The following is a 21,500-nucleotide window of genomic DNA, read 5'->3' on the forward strand; positions in this document are numbered from 1 at the left end:
ATGCACACTAAAAGACTTGAACAAACGCTAACATTTTTAACTCAAGGCCACATCCCTGGGATAACACTTACCCCTTGGTGTGCCTGCCTGAGACAGTCAAGACTGCCTGACAAATTACTGTTTGTTTCAGCCCAAACCTGGTATTAAGTAGATAGGTTTCTGAACCGCCTCTCATAGAGCACTTCCTTTAGAAAGCTTGTAGTCGTGAATCCTTTCTTCTCCCCCTGAGCCGTAGCTCTTCTGCCACCCACAAGACAAAGTCATCTCTTTGAAATGCAGTCAGGAAAACAACTTTTCTCCCTGCCAGGTTGGAGGGTGCTCAGCTCTAACTTACACTATTACCTTCTGGCATAAAGCTACAAGAAATTTCCTTCTCCACCAAATAGACTCCAGTTAACAAACCTGATCTTTTCTTGTTCCTCCTGTTTCTTCCCTCATTTCCCTTTAAAATTCCTAGTCCACTCTGCACCGATCAGAGTTCAGTTCACACTGGACCCTCTTCCTCACTGCTGCAGCTCCTACGGAATGAAGTCCTTCCTTCCTTCTTCAGCTAGTCTCCAGGTCAAGCTTTGAACAGGCTGTCTCAAAATTTGATAGGCTATTGAGTTCCAGAGTCTCTGGAATGGTCACTTTGGACCGGGTTTAACTGGCTAGCTCTGAGCCCACTCATATCTGCAAGCCGCTTCTGGTCAGTGAGATAGCTCTGTTTTGGTGATGTGGGTGATGTCAGCTGAGGTTATGGAGACACCTGGACTCTATGTCCCCGTCACCCAGGAGCCAGCCTAGGCTTATTCCCATGACTGCACAGCACAGCTCTAAGAGGGAGTGGCCTTGCAAAGCCGACATTTACAACTGATGCAAATTACTTCTTCTGCTTCTGTTGGCCAGCCCAGAATCAAGAGGTTAAGACATATACTTCTTATTGGGAGGAGCTCCAAAGTCCCATTGTCAAAGGGACAAGGATATAGGGTCGGGAATGTTGGAGCCATTTTTGTGGACAACCCGCAGTCATGCTGTGCAGACTCTTTAAGTGTGGTCCTTTGAACCAGGTTTTGGAGCCTCCTTTATTTTTCAGTGAAAACTTTTTGCTGGTATCAGCCTAAATTGTTTCTGTGACATATAATTAAACATCTTGTTGAATATACTTAGTCACACCCACATTCCTCCCTGAGCATCCTCCATCCTGAGGTAGAAAAGGTGAGAGGTGAGACAGACCCTTGGAGTGGAGTCTTGCCATAACATGGGAATCGTCTACCACTAGTTGGAATTGAATTGGAATCAGTGATGGACTGGCACGTGGCAATGCCCATATTATATATATATAATAATAGCACTTGTGAAATAAACATTAAGTAACACAGGTCCTACGTGATAAAGTCTTTCTATACAAATGTGACTCACAACAAGGCCTATGGAAGTCATGTTGTGGGGAGTTCTAATTTTTCTAAGGGAGCTCTGTAGAGGTTTTTTCCCTTCTTATTGTATATTAATTATTATTTCAGAAATTTAGACAAATCTACAAGGTAGATTTGATTGAGCTATCTTTTTTTTTTTTTAAGATTTTATTTATTTATTTGACAGAGATCACAAGTAGGCAGAGAAGCAGGCAGAGTGGGAGAGAGGAGGAAGCAGGCTCCCCACCAAGCAGAGAGCCTAATGAGGGGCTCAATCCCAGGACCTTGAGATCATGACCCAAGTTGAAGGCAGAGGCTAAACACACTGAGCCACCCAGGTGCCCCTGAACTATCTTTAATCAGTTCTTTTGAAGGGGTATCACCATAAATTTTACATTAGAATCTCATAAGAATATGGTACACTGTTTTAAAGAATACACATTTGGTATTATGTTTAATATATCCCCTCCTTCTCCCTCTCCTGCTCCCCTGCTTGTGTTCCCTCTCTCATGGTGTCTCTCTCTAGCAAATAAGTAAATAAAAACCTTTTAAAAAAATATTTTGTTTGTCTTTTTCACAAAATTGGGAGTTTTCACATTTTCTTAATCCCAGCCCTGGTTAAAGGCAACTGTAAGTTTATCAGAGTCTGTCCTTGTATTTCTTTCTGGAGAAAGAAAAACACCCTTTTGCTGACTGGTCTCAGGTGTTTTTTTTTTTTTTTTTTTTTAAGATTTTATTTTTTTATTTGACAGAGATCACAAGTAGGCAGATAGGCAGGTGGTGGAGGGTGAAGTAGGCTCCCTGCTGAGCAGAGAACCTGATGCAGGGCTCGATCCCAGGACCCTAAGATCATGACCAGAGCCATAGGCAAAGGCTTAACCCACTGAGCCACCCAGGCGTCCCTGGTCTCACTTTTAATTCATTGCTACTAATCACAGGTGGATACTGATACTCTCCAGCAACTATACTGCATTTCACTCTTCCTCTGCTCCTCTAGCCCTCCCCTCACTCATTTCCCAGGCACTGTTTTCTTCTTCCTTCCTTCTCCTCGGTCTCTTCCCCTGGATCCACCCTCATCCTCACTCTGCTAAGACATTTTTTTTCTATTTTACTGGAATATTAAAAGCCCCCAGAAGTGTGTTTCTGCCACCACATCCCTCTATCTCCTGCTTACTCTGTGCCCACATACTCTGTTTTTCATTATTTTTTTAAGCTTTATTTACTTATTTAAGAGAGACAACGAGAGGGGCACCTGGGTGGCTCAGTGGGTTAAGCCTTGGCCTTCAGCTCAGGTCATGATCTCAAGGTTCTGGGATCGAGCCCCGCATCAGGCTCTCTGCTCAGCAGGGAGCCTGATTCCTCTCTCTCCCTCTTTGCCTGCCTCTCTGCCTATTTGTGATCTCTCTCTCTGTCAAATAAATAAATAAAATCTTTAAAAAAAGAGAGAGAGACAACGAGAGGGAGCAGGGAGAGGGGCAAAGAGAGGGGGAGAGAGAGAATCTTACGCAGACTCCCCACTCTCAGAACCTGAGATCAGAACTTGAGGCAAACAAAGAGTCAGATGCTTAACTAACTGAGCTGTAAAGGCAACCCCTGTTTTTCATTATTATGAGTGAACTTTCCACAGTCCTAGTTAAAGCCAGTCCCTTCCACTCGCTCATGATTTTCCATCCGCTCTCATGTGTTCAAGGATATCACATCTTCAGTTGACTTCTGTCCTCTGTATAATCATGTTTCCTTTGTTGCTTGCTCATTTTCATGAGCTTATGCGATTCTATTATTTCTCCTATCTTAGGGAGGCAGAATTTTCCAGACTCTTTAACTGCCTTCGGGTACTGGATCACCTCTCTGCTATTGTGAAAAGCAAATCTTCTCAGTACTTATAGCTACTTGATATCTGCAATCTACTTGTCTCCCATTTTCTAATCAGGCATTCATTCTCATGGCTTCCACAAAACAGCTTTTTTAAAATTGCCATTGATTCTTCCACATGGTTAAAACCAGTGCTTGATCTCAGTTTTCATCTTACTTGAGCTCTCGGCAGCATTTGACAGGGTTGATCACTTTTCCCTTAACTGTTTTCTTGACATTGGGGACTTCATTACCCCTCCTTTTCAAGTCTCCCTTGCTCTGTGCCCCATTCTCTGTTGTTATACATCCCCAACCTCAACATTGACATACCCCAGACTCAGTCTCAAATCACTCCTTAGCCCAAACCTTTTTTCTCTTCTCCAAATTCACACACCCACACCCCTACTCAGAATTTCCTCTTTGATGTCTAATAAGCATCACAAATCCCCAAATGTCCAGTGACTCCAGAGCTCAAACCTTATAAGGTCAAACCTTACAAATTCCCCTTCCTCCTTCCTATACCCCACCTTCCTCCCTCCCTCCATCCCTTTTTCTCTTTCTTTCTTTCTTTTCTTTTTCTTTTCCTTCCTTCCCTCCTTTCTTCATTTTTGAGATATAATTCATATAGTGTACAACTCAGCCATTTGAAGTATCCAATTCAATGGATTTTAGTATATTTATAGAGTTGTGAAACCATTACCATAATAAATTTTAGAACATTTTAAATCGCCCTCAAAGGAAATCCCATGTACCTTCCACCCAGCTTTCCTCTCCCACCCCATGCTCTGTCCCAGCCTTAGGGACTTTCTGCCTCTATAGATTTGCTTGTTCAGACATATCATGTTAGTGTAATCATACAATGTGGTCCCTTGTGACTGGCTTCTTTCAATTCACACAATGTTTTCAAGGTTCATCCACATTGTACTAAGTATTGTTACCACAGTCTTTTTAATTTCCAGATAATATTCCATTGTATGGATATAGCATACTTTGTTACCCATTCATCAGTCAATGGTCATTTGGGTTGGGAGCACCTTTTGACTATTGCTTATACTCCTACTATGGACATTAATGTACAAGATTTTACATAGGTATGTTTTCATTTCTCTTGGGTATATATCTAGGGCTGGCTTTGCTGGATCCTAGGGTAACTCTGTGTTGAACCTGTTGAGGAAGTGCTGGCTTATTTTCCAGAGTGACTTGGGATTCTTTTCTACTGGACTCATTCCATTGATCTCCTCCAGTCAATGGTTTTAAATATTCTGTGTATGCTGAAGACTCACAAAGTTATATCTGCAGTCTAAGTAGAGCCTGTCCCTGGACTCCAGGTCCCTGTGGGCCATTTATTGCCTGTTAACATGTCCATCATTAAAGTCCTGATTTTCCTTTTCATTAACCTCAAGCCTACTTTTTCTCTTGTCTTTTTCCCAATTAGTGATGATTCCATTCTTCCAGTTTCCTGGGACAAAAACAAACAAACAGAACAAACAAACAAATAAACAAAAACCTCACTCAGAGTTGCTTTGATTTTTCTCTTTCTGTCTCAGCCCACATCTAATCTGTCAGCAACTCCTTTAGCTTTATGTTCAAAATACTCTCCCACTTCTATTCTGCACTAGCTCCTCTGCTACTATCCCAATCCAAATCTTTGTCACTTCTCTCCTGCGTTATACTAGCAGCCTCCTAACTGGTCTTGTCCTCTAGCTTTGGTTATCATTCTATCATTTAGTCTATTCTTTTTTTTTTTTTTTTTTAAGATTTTATTTATTTATTTGACAGAGAGAAATCACAAGTAGATGGAGAGGCAGGCAGAGAGAGAGGAAGGGAAGCAGGCCCCCTGCTGAGCAGAGAGCCCGATGCAGGACTCAATCCCAGGACCCTGAGATCATGACCTGAGCTGAAGGCAGCGGCTTAACCCACTGAGCCACCCAGGCGCCCCAGCATTTAGTCTATTCTTGATAAAGAATTGTAGGTAAACTTTTCAAAATGCCTCAGTGGCTTTCTATTTTATTAAGAGCAAAATTTCATATGGTTTCACTTATTTGTGGAGCATAACAAATAACATGGAGGACATTGGGAGATGGAGAGGAGAAGGCAGTTGAGGGAAATTGGAAGGGGAGGTGAACCATGAGAGACTATAGACTCTTAAAAACAATCTGAGGGTTTTGAAGGGGCAGGGGTTGGGAGGTTTTGGTACCCAGGTTGTGGGTATTATGGAGGGCACATATGGCATGGAGTACTGGGTGTGGTGCATAAACAATGAATTCTGTTTCGCTGAAAAGAAATTAATTTAAAAAAAAAAGAGCAAAATTTCAAGTCCTTCCAGTGACCTTTGAGGCTCTACATCGTGATCCAGCTCCCATTCCATTTCTGACCCCCTGCTACTGCTCCTCTCTGTCATTGTTGTCAAGCCACACTGGCTTCACTGTTGTTACAGTGACATGACCACCAGGTCCTCACCTGGGGTCTTTTCAGGTTCTGTTCTTTATACCCAGAATTCTCTTTCCACTGGTATTGGCATGGTTGACTCCCTTGCTTCGTCTTTGCCCAAATGTTATCTTTTCCATGAGACCCTCCCTGACCACCAGGTTCCTCACTGTGCATGGAGTCCTCAAGCAAGGCTTGTTCCCCATAACCCATGAGATAGATCATGACCTGAGGCAAAATCAAGAGTCAGAGGCTCAACTGCCTGAGTCACCCAGATGCCCCTGACCACCATGTTCTAATCTGCAACCCACATCACCCAATCTTCTAAATATCTAAGGCTCTATTTTTCGCCATAGGATTCATCATCTTCTAACATACAAGACAGTTTTGTTGATTTTGGTTATTTATTTCTCTTTCTCCCTTCTAGAATGTAAATCCCACAAGGAAAAGGATTTTGTCTGTTTTATTCAGCAATTTCTAGTTTCCTGAGTAGTGCTTTACACATACTGGGGTATTCTGTTCAATAAATATTTGTGGAAGGAATTATTAAACATTTCAAAAAGATCATTGATATATACTGAATGAATGTCTATGTCCCTTCCAAATTCATATGTTGAGATCCTAACCCTTTGGAGGTGGGGCCTTTGAGAGGTAATTAGGTTGAGGTCATGAGGGTGGAGTCCTATGGTGGAATTAGTATCCTCCTAAGAAGAGGAAGGGAGGACAGATCTGGCTTTTTCTCTCTCCCCACCACATGAAGACACAGTGGGAAGACAACCATCTATAATCCAGGAAGCGGACCATCACTGAATCTGTCAACACCTAGATATTGGACTTTCCAGCCGCCAGAATGGTGAGAACTAAATGTCTGTTTTTTAAGCTACCCAGTCTTTGGTATTTTTTGTTATGGTAGTTCAAGCAGTCTAAGACAATAATTTTTAATACCAACTTGTGAGTTGTTTCTGTCATCATGGTCTCATTCTTATTCCCGTTACACAACACTTATGTCCCATTTTTCTCATACATGCTAGAGGTCTTTGTCACTTTTAGCCCAGGAGATTGCTTTCACTGGATGCCAGCATATACTTGCCAGCACAGGCCAAGGAGTTAACATTCCCAAGATCAATCCTCAACCTACCATCCTCCTCCTTCAGATGGTCCTACTCTGAAGTGTGTTCTAAACAGTGTTTTAGAGGCCTCAGAGGGACTGAACCCTAGTGGATGTCCACATCCTTGAATTGATTTCCTTTCTTGCCTTACTTTACTTCCCTGACTACCTGTTGATGCTTCTGCCTCTTCTCACAAATGAACTATTTTTGTGTGTGTGTCTGCTTCTGGGGGAATCCAGCTAAGATTAAAAAAAAAACAAAAAAAACAAAAAAAACAAAAAAAACCTTTGTCAAGAAATCTCTGCCCCTGTATTTCTATTTCTTTTTTTTTTAATTTTTAATTTTTTAAAATTTCTTTTCAGTGTAACAGTATTCATTGTTTTTGCACCACACCCAGTGCTCCATGCAATCTATGCCCTTTCTAATACCCACCACCTGGTTCCCCCAACCTCCCAACCCCAGCCCCTTCAAAACCCTCCTATTGTTTTTCAGAGTCCATAGTCTCTCATGGTTCACCTCCCCTTCCAAATTCCCCCAACTCCCTTCTCCTCTCCATCCCCACTTGGCCTCCATGCTATTTGTCATGCTTCACAAATAAGTGAAACCATATGATAGTTGACTCTCTCTGCTTGACTGATTTCACTCAGCATAATCTCCTCCAGTCCCATCCATGTTGCTACAAAAGTTGGGTATTCATCCTTTCTGATGGAGGCATAATACCCCATAGTGTATATGGACCACATCTTCCTTATCCATTTGTCCGTTGAAGGGCATCTTATTTCTTTCCACAGTTTGGCGACTGTGGCCATTGCTGCTATGAACATTGGGGTGCAGATAGCCCTTCTTTTCACCACATTGGTACCTTTGGGGTAAATACCCAGTAGTGCACTTGCAGGGTCATAGGGAAGCTCTATTTTTAATTTCTTGAGGAATCTCCACACTATTTTCCAAAGTGGCTGTATTTCTATTTCTTAATGTTCTAGTTCTCCAAAGGGATATACTGAGTCAAAAGTGGATTTTTCACTGGTTTTGGGTATTCAATTTTAAAATCTTTATATTTGGGGTATTTTACTTTATGAGTCTTGGTTTTAGGTGAGAGTTTATCTCTTTCTGTAGGGGCTAGAAGCACCATTTATTCACTTTGTTTTGCCTCTTTTGAAACTAGGGCTTAAGCATGTGACCCCAGTTTGGCTAAACAGATGGATCTTCCCCTAGATAATGTCTGGCATGCAAAGAAGACAGGCTAGCAAAGAGTCTCCTCAGGTCGTGTGACTGTTTCAGCAGGTTCCAGTTTCTGGAGACTGCATCAGTGCTGGTGCCAGCAGCAATTACTAGCATCCAGTGCTGTAAGAATCAGAGTACAAGAGCAGTGCTATTCTGTAGAAATGTGAGCCATATGTCCTTAAAATTTAGAGTGCAGGGCACCTGGCTGGCTCAGTCTGTAGAGCATGCAACTTTTGATCTTGGGATCAGAAGTTTGAGCCACACATTGATTGCAGAGATTATTTAAACAAATAAGAACTTTCTGCTAGTTTAACTTAAAAAGGTTAAAAAATATACCCAGGTTAAATTAATTTTCAGCACATACTTTATTTAACCCAAATGTTATTTTTTCAGTGTCTAGTCAATTTAAGAAATTGGCCTAGATAGAGCTTAGAGGCAGTGGGCAACTGTTTCTTTTTCCTTTTCCTTTCTTTTTCTGGGGAAGAATTTATTTATTTATTTGACATAGAGAGAGTGCATATGAGCAAGGGAGGGGCACAACACAGAGAGAGAGCATGGAGAAGATTTTATTTATTTATTTGGAACAGAGAGAGCGAGAGCGCATGAGCAAGGGAGAAGCCAACACTCTGCTGATCAGAGAGCCCATGTGGGGTTTAATCCCAGGACCTGGGGACCATGACCGGGGTCGAAGGCAGAAGCCCAACCAACTGAGCCACCCAGGTGCCACTGTAACTATTTCTTCATACAGGACCACATCCTTGCTGTGCTGTGATTAGTGCACTGACACTGATCTCAGAACCACTGAACCTCCTTCTGTTGCATCTCTTAACAATTCAATATTCTCTCAGTACTCACATTTTATGCCACAGTTGGTTTCTGTTATTTGCAGCTAAGTGGCCTCTTGATAATACAAATTTAAATCAGAAGTTTGGGCATAGACATTTAAAGGAAGGAAGGGATTTGAAACTGCATATCTGTCTTTGTTAAGGGTTATTATAGATTGGATTATTGTTCAACAAATATCCCCCCCCACCAAAAAAAAAAATCACCCTCCACAAATAGTCTCCTACTATTGGTAGAATATTCTAGCTTGCCTTACTGAAGTTGGGTTCAGCCATATGACTTGCTTTGGCTGATGGGATATTAGTGGGTATGCTGTGAGCAAAGATCTGAGATGTGTTTGTATGATGGTTGCCTGCTGTCTTGAATTTCTACCATTAGTATGAGAAAAGATATGCCCCAGCTAGCCTGGTGGTCCAAGGAGGATGAGAAGTATGTAGAACAACTTGACCCAATTGAACCCTAGCTGGATCAGCCAGTTTTCGCGAATAAAAGGAAGACCAAGTACTTATGTTAAGCCATCTAATTTTGTTATGCAGCATTACTGTAGCAATAGCTAAAGGTAGTGAAAGGGAGTGAAAATGCTTGCAATTAAGCAGTGGGTCTCTGGCATACTATGGTATGCACAATCTGTGAACACAGTAAATTAAATGACTCATGCTGGAATACAGTGCTAATTGAAGGAAGGGATTGGGTGACCAATTAGATTCTGTTAGGGGATGGTAGGAAGACCTATTTAAGACCTATAGAATACAGTGTTTACTGATAACATTTTCACATAGCTTAACCAAATAGATTTACTAATGTAAAATCATGTCATTTCCTACTTCAGGCATGGATTGAAAAATCAATGACTTTTTTGACTCTGCAAAAAGAGTACCACATTTCTTGTAGCCACTGGATTAAGTGTGCCAAAAGACACACACAGTCACTGAATCTGCAGCTTATATTCAATATCAGTTGAATTTACAGCCTTGTCATGTGCCCTCTATGAATTCTGATATGAAGGTATTGATAGGAATGGAGATTTTGTTACATGGGAGGAGCTTCATCTCTCCCTGAGTTTTATTGCCAACTAAAGGAGCCCTCCGTCATTCTGTGATGGTACTCTTTTGCCTTTGCTTGAAGACCTTTAACAAATCTTTGAGCAGACCCATTTAAGAGATTTACCTGGCCGGGGCGGGGTTGGGGGGCAGGTATGGGAAACCAGTTCTTCTGTCCCACGCTTATCTTCTCTTTGTCTCCTGGGTTTCAATCTTTATCAAGTCCTAGCATGCATTGGGAACCAATTTAAAAGCAAATCTGTAAGATAAAAGAATTCCCACAACACGTTCAAAATTTAGTATTGGAAAGTGTGTGTGTGTGTGTGTGTGTGTGTGTGTGTGTGTGTGTGTTTATGGACTCTTAATGACTGAGGCCTAAATAGGGGAACCAGTGGTTTTAGATCAGGCTGATTTTAGCATGATGGGGACACCCACTGAAATTCTGGATTTGATGTGCCTCTTCAAGCTGGGAGTAATTCTAATTGTTTTCTTGCTCAGCTGACTTGTCTAAGAGACAAAGCCTCACACTGTCTTTGAATCAGAAACAACCAGTGGCATTATTAGTCTAAAAGCCAGCAGCTGTTGCTAAAGAAGAGCAAACTGATTTCTCCTCCAACTTTTTATAACATACCTAGATGGGAAGAACATAGGGAAAAAGGAGGAAAGAGTAAATTGGGGTTTTTTTGATAATACAAGTGAATAAAATCAGACCCATATTATGCATTTGACAATACTTATTTTCTTTTTTTGATTCATTAGAAAATTTTCAAAATTTAAAATTAGGGAGACCTCTGAGGGGAATGATTCATTCACTCATTCATTATTTCATTAAAACATGTGTTCAATACCCAATATGTTCACACAGTATTCTAGGTACTGGAGATACAGTGGTAAAACCTAGGCCAATGAAAATTTCCTCCTGTAACTTAGAGTCTAGTAAAGGAAGAGAGAGAAGAAGCAAATAAGTGGAAATATACAGTATATCAGAAAATGATCTATGTAAAGAGAAAAATAAAAATCAGGGTAAATTATTATTACCAGAGTGAGTAAGGGCTCAGTTTTTTTTTTTTTTTTGAAATTGACACCAAGTTTATTGCAGGCTCTCTTTGCCTGGGGCCGCTTAGTACAAATTAAAATTTAAAAATAGATTTTTTTTCCCCTAAGAAAATGCATTGCCACAGCTTGATCAAGACAAAGAGGATTAAGGAAACCCCACTCATAAAAGGACCAATCTGACCCAATTCTCCCAAGCCAGTCAAGGAAGTAGGTGAAATTCTGCATCAGTGGAAGCAAGAGCTCAGGCTCCTTACCCAGCAGGCCTTGCATAGGGTGTAAAGGCTGGGGGTGGCTGACACCCCCTTCAACAACTGACCTATCCCCCATTTTGAGTGCACATTTCTTAGAGAGTGAGTTAGCTTGATGAAGGCTGACTTGAACAGTGTGTCACGTCAGTTAGTCATAGGTGACCGGATTCAATGAATTCAAAGCTCTCATTTCCAGATGAAGAAACCAGGACTCAGGGGAGAAAGTCACTTGTCCAAAGGTACTCTGCTAGCAAGCAATGATTCCAGTACTTTCTCAGCTTTTCTGGGAGGCAAAAGGAGAAGAAAGTTACTTTTCTATCCACCAACATTCTTAACTCTCAATGAAGTATTGGGTTGGAAGGTCTGCTCATCGGAAGCTAATTCTTTTTCTTATCATAAAAGTATTCTTTGAAAAACCATTAGGAAATAGAGATAAGCAAAAATATTTTAAAAACACCTAAAACGTTGACTTGTTTCACCTGTGTACTTCTTCCATACCATGCATCTGATGTGTTTTCTGCTTTTCCCCCACTTCAAAATATACCAAGAGCATCTTTCTCTGTCATTAAATATTCTGTGATAAGCTCACAGGACAGAAGCATTTATTTAACCCATTTTCTATTGTTGTTTCGAATTTAAGTTTAGGTTCTTTATCATTACTCATCGCTGTAAACTGTGCTATGATGACCATCTTTAACAATGTTTGAACCTCCACGATTATATCCCTGAATTATAAGGGTTCGGTTTTTAAAAATGTTGTTGGGAAAGGTGTCACTGAGGATGTAATGTTTGAGCCATGGCATGGAAGTAGCCTTGTGCATTTCCAGGGCAAGAATATTCCAGGTAGAAAGAATATGAAGTGCAAAGGCCGTGGGCATGACTGGCTTGCCGGAGGGAGAGAATAGTAGGAGAGGAGTGGATCAAGGTGATAATAGTAGGGAATGAGGTCAGAAATATAAAGTCAAACCACTTTGCATTATTCCTTTACCAATTAGATGGAGAACAGAGGGTTATACAGTAAGTAGTAAAGGATTAGAAACTAACACTGATGTTAGATATGGCCTGATAGCCTTCCATCAGCAAGTGGAAGATATATTCAGGATCTAGTCTATCCAGTTGTAAAGGCAGAAATAAGTTGCATAAGTAGTTTCCTTAATTTTCATCTTCCTGCTTCCGCTGCCCCCACCTCCTCCTCCTCCTCATCCTCCTCTTCTTCTTTTTAAAGGATTTATTTATTTATTCATTTGAGAGAGCGAGAGCAAGAGCGAGAGTGAGAGAGAGAGCGAGCACAGATGGAGAGGGAGAGGGAGAAGCAGAGTCACCGCTGTACAAGGAGCCCGATGTGGGGCTTGATACCAGGACCCTGGGATCATGACCTGAGCCGAAGGCAGCCTCTTAACCAACCCAGGTGCCCCTCACCTTGTGTCTTCTTACTGTCTTAGATTCCACTTTCCTGGGGCAATACTTCAGATCAATTGACTGGAGAGGAAGATGTCTGAGTCTGGTTCAACATGGTTCTGCATGCATTTGCACCTACTAGGAATAGAATCCGATGACACCATTTCCTCCTTTAAGAGTGGCTTTGTAGAATTGTGAGAAATGAAAATGCTCCCAGTGGACATGAACTTATTATTATCCATTTTGTCTGTTAGGACAAAGCCTGAGGTAACAGTACTGATTGATGGGCTGTGGCTAATGGTATAAGCAGATTGTCAGGGACCTAAAAGTAAGAGAATTGTAAGACTGATCACAAAGGATTGGGCAGAAGACATCTATGGATGAATCTTTCTGGGGTTTCAAGTGTGACAAAATGTATCCTTATGGGAATGACCAACAAAAGGCCACTGGGAATGAGGCTTTTAATTATCAGGTGGGCAGGGTGACTCCATTTATGCTGCTGGGACTCTCTCCAATCCCCCTTAGTACTTGATCAAAGTAGTTATGGTGACAGGCATTAAATAAAATATGGACTTGCCTTGAAAATCTGGCTGCTGCACTTGCCAGCAAAGCTACCAACCCTAAGCTTGTAGTGTAGTACCATACCCTGGGGAGGCCGGCTAGACCTCCCCTATCATGGAGGGGGCTTGGACACTTTAGATTTTAATTTGCCTTTCTTCTCATTTTTTTCCCCTTCTTTTAGTATCATCATTCATGCACTGAGTATTTTATACACTCTTAATGATATTTCACTCAACCTTCCTCTGACCAAAGAGGTTTACTTGACATCTGAAAGGAGTGGGAAAAATGGTGACTGTGTGGTTTGGGCCACCCCAAGACCCAGAAGGATCTGGGGTCCATTTAGATAGTCTCACATACAGTGTAGCTGCGATAGGCCACCTTCTGAGTAGGAGACTGTCTTATAATATCTTTTTAGCGAAAGACCAATATACCCTGTTATATCTCTCACAAATTGAAAATATGGGTCTGGAGAAAGTAGGCTAGAAGTGAGAATGGAACTTCTCCCAATGGTAACTAATAATTCACGTGCAATTTTTTTACTTCCCGTTCTCATTCTTTTGGATTTGGTTTGAATATGTCAGTATTGACTAGCAGGATGTTGCCACCTAGGATACCGATTTCATGATATCTGTAGCTCACCCCACCTCCTGCCATTTAAGTGTCCTCATGCTACTGGGTCAGTGGGCCGAAAGGAAGTCATGGCTATGGGCTTGTTAGTCCTGTCAAAGGTCTCACCACACACTGGGTGCAGAGAGAAACGTGGATAAAACTAAAGTCATCTTCTGGAGACCCTCCTAGTACTGCTGTGTTTGCTGACATAAAATAATTTGATAAAAAGGACAAGTCAGTCCTTTATTGGAAGAATCATAGCTCAGATACACTAGGACTGAAATTTTCAGTCACCACTGGTTGAGGGTCTCAACTTCTGACTATCTGCAGTACAGGTTGGAGTCATTCCATGAATGAAACATGGAGAAGGGAGATTTTGAGTGCTTTCCTTTCTCACCCTGATGCCTTGGAGTTTATCAAGGGCTTCCTTTCCTCAAGGGCCCTAAACTTCAATTTTTGGTCCCCATTTCCATGAGCCTAGGAAGCTCCGTCATCTTTTGAGCCACCACTGAGAATTAGCAAATGCCATGAGAGAAAAAAACACTCCGTCAGGCTCACCTGTCTGCCTCCCTCTCCTTTCTTGGATTTTAGTGTCCCAAGTCTTTAGAGCCTTTGTGGCTTTATGATACATACAGACTTTTTTTTTTTTAATTCCATTTTTCTAGTTTACTTGGTAGGGTGGTAGGTCTGAAACAAGCTGACCTGTTATTAGCACACCCATGGAACCATGTTTGTTTCCTTCTTGAACTTCCAGTCTCAGTTTGTAATTATAAACTCATTTCATGATAATTTGCTTAATTCCTGACTTTTCCAAAACATGTCATTAGGTACCACACCTGTTTTTGCTCATGGTAGTATCCATGACATAGCACAATGCTAGGCACATCACAGATAGTTAATATTTAGAAAGCCAATGAGTGATTGAACATTGGAGAAACTGCTTATTATTAATAGCTAAACACTGTTTAGGATTAAGATATGACATTGAGTCTGAATATCTGATCTTATAACCTATTGTTTATTCTTAAATCAAAGTGAGGCAAAATGTTTTGCCCTCTGGATCAAGGCTTGGTCTCACATGGATTTTAAGTGGCTCAGGAAGGAATGAGTGTTAGGAGAAATCATTACACACAGTGAATGACCATCCATTGTGAGGGAGGAGCCCAAGACAGTGACATAGAAACAGCTGGTGGAATAGACACTAAGCAATTCAGAGCCACTCAGAAAATGGGCAGGGGGCACCTGGGTGGCACAGCGAGTTGAGCCTCTGTCTCTTGTTTTTGGGTCAGGTCGTGGTCTCAGGGTTGTGAGATGGAGCCCTGCGTTGGGCAGAGTCCATGTTTTATTTGATTTTACATACCCACTGTTGTAGTGGCAGAACAAGGAAAACTCTCTGATTGCTGGAATGAATAAATCAGTGTAGTATCCACTGGGAAAATTATACAAGCAGTAGCTCCACTCTCTATCTCCAGTAATTTCCTCAGGATAGTTACCCTACAAGGTGTCACCTATAAGGAGCCCTTCAGAGCAGGCCGAAACCGTGTCCTTAGAAAACCATAATCAGAATCAGTGCTTCTGTAACACCTTGCTCAACACTATAGATTCTGGTATTCTAACTCTCTGCCCACTAAGACCTGTAGAAGTGAGGGGGGTGGTTAACTTCCAAATTTTAACATTAAATGCCTATGGTACAACTTATTGTTAGGTAATAAAGCCAGCAGCCACATCTGACTTTGGTTTCTGTATGTAACCAGTCCACTGTATATTAACATATTTTTGAGCCCTTTAAACACAAATGCTTGTCCTATAATTTGTCCTCAGAAGAAAATGTGTTTTGAATAGATAATATGTGTTTTTTTCCCAAATTCATGCCCCGTCACTCAGACACATTAGCTGTGTGTGTGTGTGTGTGTGTGTGTGTGTGTGTGTGTGTGTATCTCCTCTCCTGTCGTGCCTCATCCTAACTTTGCCTTCTTGGTAGGTCAACCTGTTTGTAGCAGAAGAGGTGAACTCACTCCCAGACCTTTGCAGATCCATAAGAGAGTCTCCCTTGGAGTTACCTGTCAGGTTCTCTGGCCTGTCTCTGGAATGTCCTCACTGCCACTCCAAGGTTACACCCCTAGCCTACCCATGATAGAATCCCTTCAACCCAAGCCCTGGTGGGAGCTGGCAGCGTTAACTTGTCCTTCGTATCCTGGAAGAAACATATATCCCTGGAGATCTTGATGAGGTGGATATTATCTGGGAACACTTTTTCACTAAAATAATTAAAAAATACTTAGGCATCAATATTCTAGATCCCACGTAATGTACTATTGTTGTGTTCTTGCAGGAGCCAGCCATTTCTGTTTGTCTGTCCTGATTTGTCTTTCCATCTCTTCCCCTGTCTGCTCTCATATTCCCAAATGGCCTTTGTATAAACCAATGGTGGTTTATCACAAGCATCGATGAGAAACTAACGGGGTATGGGAAATGGAGGGTCATGACGGAGAGGCATCAATAAGAGTAGAAGGAAAATCCCAAACATCCTGTCCATACAGGCCTGTATGATTGTCACATTTGCTCTGACATTTAGCTTTGGTTTTCCTGGTAGTCAAAGCAAGTAGAAAGACTTACTCTTCTTGTTAGAAAAGAGGGCGTATCTTGATTCCTTAGAGAAGGCAAAACTGGTATTTTTTTTTTTTAGCAATGAGTTCTAAAAAAATGTTTTCAATGTGGTCCTTTGTATAAGGGGCATCAAATGAGTCAATGTTCTTGACTTCTTCCACATGCCATGTTCAAGGATGGGTGTCTTCTGTTGTCTTTATTTTTGATTTTTTTAGATACTTATTTATTTACTGATTTATCTACCTATGTATGTATCTATTTATCAGTCAATCAGAGAGTGAGAGAACACAAGCAGGGGGAACTACAGAGGGAGAGAAACAGGCTCTCTGCTGAGCTGGGAGCCTGATGTGGACTTAATCCCAGGACCCTGGGATCATGACCTGAGCCGAAGGCAAACACTTAACTGACGGAGCCACCCAGGTACCCTGATTTTGTTGTCTTTAGATAATCATGAAATAATCTTAAAATGTGTCTTAATAGAGCTCATTCTGTGAGGACCTGTCTCCAATAAAAAGCTGTCTAGACCAAATGAATTTTATCCTCCTGAAGCACTGGCTCATCCCTAGGACCTGTCCAAGGAACAGAGCTGAATACAACCATTTTCTTTTCCCTTTGAACAGTCCATATTCATTGCTGTCAGTGTCATTCAGTTTCCTTAGCCATCTGAGCATGCCATTCTGGTTGTTCCCCTATTTGTTTAATTTTTGGTGTCTTGCTTTCAGCTACTGTTGTTATTAATTCTCATCAAAACCAGAAGAGTCCCAGTGTCAACTGAATTTCAGAATAGCTGAGTTTTAAAAAGTTGAAAATTTTTTAAAGATTTCATTAATTTATTTCAGAGATAGAGATCTCATGAGAGAATATGAACAGGAGGGTAGAGCAGAGGGAGGAGGAGAAGCAGACTTCCCGCTGAACAGGGAGCCTAAAGTAGGACTCAATTCCAGGACCCTGGGACAAGGATTGTTTTTCAGAGTTCACAGTTTCTCATGGTTCGTCTCTCTCTCTGATTTCCCCCAACTCACTTCTCTCCATTTCCCACTGTCTTCTGTGTTATTCCTTATGCTCCACAAGTAAGTGAAACCATATGATAGTTGACTCTCTCTGCTTGACTTATTTCTCTCACCATAATCTCTTCTGGTCCCGCCCATGCTGATACAAAATTTGGGTATTCATCCTCTCTGATGGAAGCATAATATTCCATTGCATATATGGACCACTTCTTTCTTATCCATTTGTCCATTGAAGGGCATCTCGGTTCTTTTCTCAGTATGGTGACTGTGGCCATTGCTGCTATGAACATTGGGGTATGGATGGCCCTTCTTTTCACTACATCAGTATCTTTGGGATAAATACCCAGTAGGGCAATTGCAGGGTCATAGGGAAGCTCTATTTTTAATTTTTTAAGGAATCTTCACACCATTTTCCAAAGTGGCTGCACCAACTTGCATTCCTACCAACAGTCTGAGAGGGTTCCCCTTTCTCCACATTGTCTCCAACACTTGTTGTTTACTATCTTGTTAATTTTGGCCATTTTAACTGGTGTAAGGTGGTATCTCAATGTGGTTTTATTTGAATCTCCCTGATGGCTAATGATGATGAACATTTTTTCATGTGTCTGTTAGCCATTTGTATGTCTTCTTTGGAGAAGTGTCTGTACATGTCTTCTACCCATTTTTTGACTTGATTATCTGTCTTGTGTGTGTTGAGTTTGAGGAGTTCTTTATAGATCTTGGATATCAGCCTTTTGTCTTAGTGTCATTTGCAAATATCTTCTCCCATTCCGTGGGTTGCCTCTTTGTTTTGTTGACTATTTCTTTTGCCGTGCAGAAGCTTTTGATCTTGATGAAGTCCCCAAAGTCCATTTTCATTTTTGTTTCCTTTGTCTTTGGAGACAAACCTTGAAAGAAGTTTGCTGTGGCCAATATCAAAGAGGTTACTGCCTATGTTCTCCTCTAGGATTTTTATAGATTCCTGCCTCACATTGAGATCTTTTATCCATTTTGAGTTTGTTTTTGTGTATGCTGTAAGAGAATGGTCGAGTTTCATTCTTCTGCACATAGATGTCTAATTTTCCCAGCACCATTTATTGAAGAGATTGTCTTTTTCCCACTGTTTATTTTTTCCTGCTTTGTTGAAGATTATTTGACCATAGAGTTGCGGGTACATATCTGGGTTCTTTACTCTGTTCCACTGGTCTATGTGTCTGTTTTTGTGCCAGGATCATGCTGTCTTGGTGATCACAGCTTTATAGTAAAGCTTGAAATCAGGTAACATGATGCCCCCAGTTTTGTATTTTCTTTTTCAACATCTCCTTGGTGATTCAGGTTCTCTTCTGGTTCCATACACATTTTAGGATTATTCATTCCAGCATTTTAAAAAATGCCGGTGGAATTTTGATTGGGATGACAATGAAAGTATAGATGGCTCTAGGCAGTATAGACATTTTAACAATGTTTATTCTTCCAATCCATGAGTATGGGATGCTCTTCCATCTTTATCTTCTTCAATTTCTTTCATGAGTGTTCTGTAGTTCTTCGAGTGCAGGTCCTTTACCTCTTTGGATAGGTTTATTTCCAAGCATCTTATGGTTCTTGGTGCTATAGTAAATGGAATCAATTCTCTAATTTCCCTTTCATATTTTCATTGTTAGTGTATAAGAAAGCCACTGATTTCCATGTATTGATTTTGTATCCTGCCACATTATTGAATTGCTGTATGAGTTCTAATAGTTTGGGGGTGGAGTGTTTTGTTTTTTCCATACAAAGTATCATGTCATTTGTGAAGGGAGAGAATTTGACTTCTTCTTTTTCCTTTGAATACCTTTTATTTCTTTTTGTTCTTATTGCTGTTGCAAGGCTTCTAGTACTATGTTGAATAACAGTGGTGAGAGTGTTTGGTAGGGGTAGTGAGATCAGGAGTAGTGAGATCAGGAACAGTTCCTGATCTCAAAGGGAAGGCTGTCAGCTTTTCCCCATTGAGGATGATACTCACTGTGGGTTTTTCATAGATAGTTTTTATGAAGTTGAGCAGTGTTCCTTCTATCCTTATCTTTGAAGGGTTTTGATCAGGAATGGATGCTGTATTTTGTCAAATGCTTTTTATGCATCAATTAAGAGCACCATGTGGTTCTTCTCTTATTGATTTGTTCTATCACATCGATTGATTTGCTAATGTTGAACCACCTTTGCATCCCATGGATGTACCTTTGCATCCCATGGATGCTTAGTATACTTTCCCCATACAGCGTGTGTGTTCTAGGAAGACATGAACTTCATCTTATTTATTTCTGCATTTTGGGGTTAAAGTTTACAATACAAATTGGCACAAAATATGCTGCGGCTTTTATTTACTATAATTGATCTTATCAAGCTCTGGGTACCCCAGTTCTGCAGCTAGTGGGAGCCCGAGTGTTATAGGAAGCACTTAATTGCCTATTAGAGGTAACTCAACCTCCTCTGGTTTAACAAGTGTTTCTTTGTGATCAATTTAGTTTTTATGATTGGGCTTTAGGGCAACTGGTAAAATGAAATAGCTCATCAGTTCAAAGCATAATATCCTTATTAGAACTCTTTTTTTTTTTTCTCCAAATACTTGTTCAGAGAGAAAATTGAACTGTTTAATATAGTGTGGAGGTAGTCTTCTGGTGTTGGGCTACCATCTCTATTCTCGGTGTCTGTTGAGGGATTAGCTTTTTCAGTGCCTCGTTTTCATTAGCTGGTATCCACAAGGGTATGGGTAGATTTCACCTAGTCTACTTGGGTTACCTGCTTGGCTCTCCTCTTGACATCTGTAGTCCCTTCCAGTTGTGTGGGTTTTTCTGGGTTCTGTGGTTCATCTCTCCCAGTACTGGATCCTTCAGATTTCTCAACACCATGCCTTCCAGGGAACCCATCTGGGCCATGAGAACTCCAGGATCTCCTACATGTTAAGTATTGTCATGGCAGATAAGGATATTCACTTCCAGTTGCTTATGTCTAATCTCCCCGTGGTTGAGAGAGGCTGTTTTGAAATGATAGGAAAATTTTAAGAGAAAGAACAACTTTAGTCTGTTAGATTTCAGCAAAAGGAATGCCATTCAGAAAATCATTGTCATAAGAGAACTGACAGAGCCAAGAAAAACGGAGTAAATTTTGCTATTCTTGTTGGCAGAAAGAGAGCTTTCAGTTAGCCTGTGCTAAGATACGGAACCTGGATACTGTGGTTTGTCAGATTGGAGAGCTGATCTAGAATTACTGAAGTATAATAACAGTAAACAAGGGGCACCTGGGTGGCTCAGTAGGTTGAAGCCTCTGCCTTCAGCTCAGGTAATGGTCTCAGGGTCCTGGGATTGAGCCCCACGTCGGGCTCTCTGCTCAGCGGGGAACCTGCTTCCTCCTCTCTCTCTGCCTGCCTCTCTGCCTACTTGTAATCTCTGACTATCAAATAAATAAATAAAATCTTAAAAAAAAACAGTAAACAACTATTATGTTTCAGTATAATAAATATAATAGAAAAAAACCTGAAGGAAGGTAATTGGTTTTAAGATATAGAAATTTCAGTAACTCTGACCGTGTTTGGGATTCACATCCTCAAGAAACAGAGAGAGATTATCAAACTTTTGTATAATAATTTCTATTATTAGCTCCCAGTAAAAACTGCTATTGAACAGTTAAGGTTGCTGCTATTAAGGTTGGACAATGGAACTGCTTCCATGTCATTGTGTAGTCCTCGGGGAACCGAAGATGAGTAACTGAATGTGGGTAATTCCTCATACTTCTTCTAGTAAAACACTGCCTGTGAAACAATAGAATCCAGTAGGTAGTGGGTTGCACATTTAGGCAGTGAATAATATTTGCTCCTCTCAGAGATCATTTCACTTGGCATCACTTGCTTTTCCTCTTCTGCTGAAAACTTCTAGAAGTTTTTTTTTTTTTTTTAAAGATTTTATTTATTAATTTGACAGAGAGAAATCACAAGTAGACGGAGAGGCAGCCAGAGAGAGAGGGAAGCAGGCTCTCCGCTGAGCAGAGAGCCCGATGCGGAACTCGATTCCAGGACTCTGAGATCATGACCTGAGCCGAAGGCAGCGGCTTAACCCACTGAGCCACCCAGGCGCCCCAAGAAGTTTTTTTTTTTTTTTTTAGAGAGAAGGTA

The 21,500-nt window shown here is 41.0% G+C and overlaps 1 long non-coding RNA gene across 2 annotated transcripts in view; it reads left to right on the plus strand.

The window, feature by feature from the left end:
- Positions 1-21,500, plus strand: part of LOC132012319 (uncharacterized) — a 127,738-nt gene that overhangs the window by 37,024 nt on the left and 69,214 nt on the right. The gene's annotated exons all lie outside the window — the stretch shown is intronic.

The sequence above is a fragment of the Mustela nigripes genome, chromosome 2 (genome assembly GCF_022355385.1).
Source record: "Mustela nigripes isolate SB6536 chromosome 2, MUSNIG.SB6536, whole genome shotgun sequence".
NCBI lineage: Eukaryota > Metazoa > Chordata > Mammalia > Carnivora > Mustelidae > Mustela > Mustela nigripes.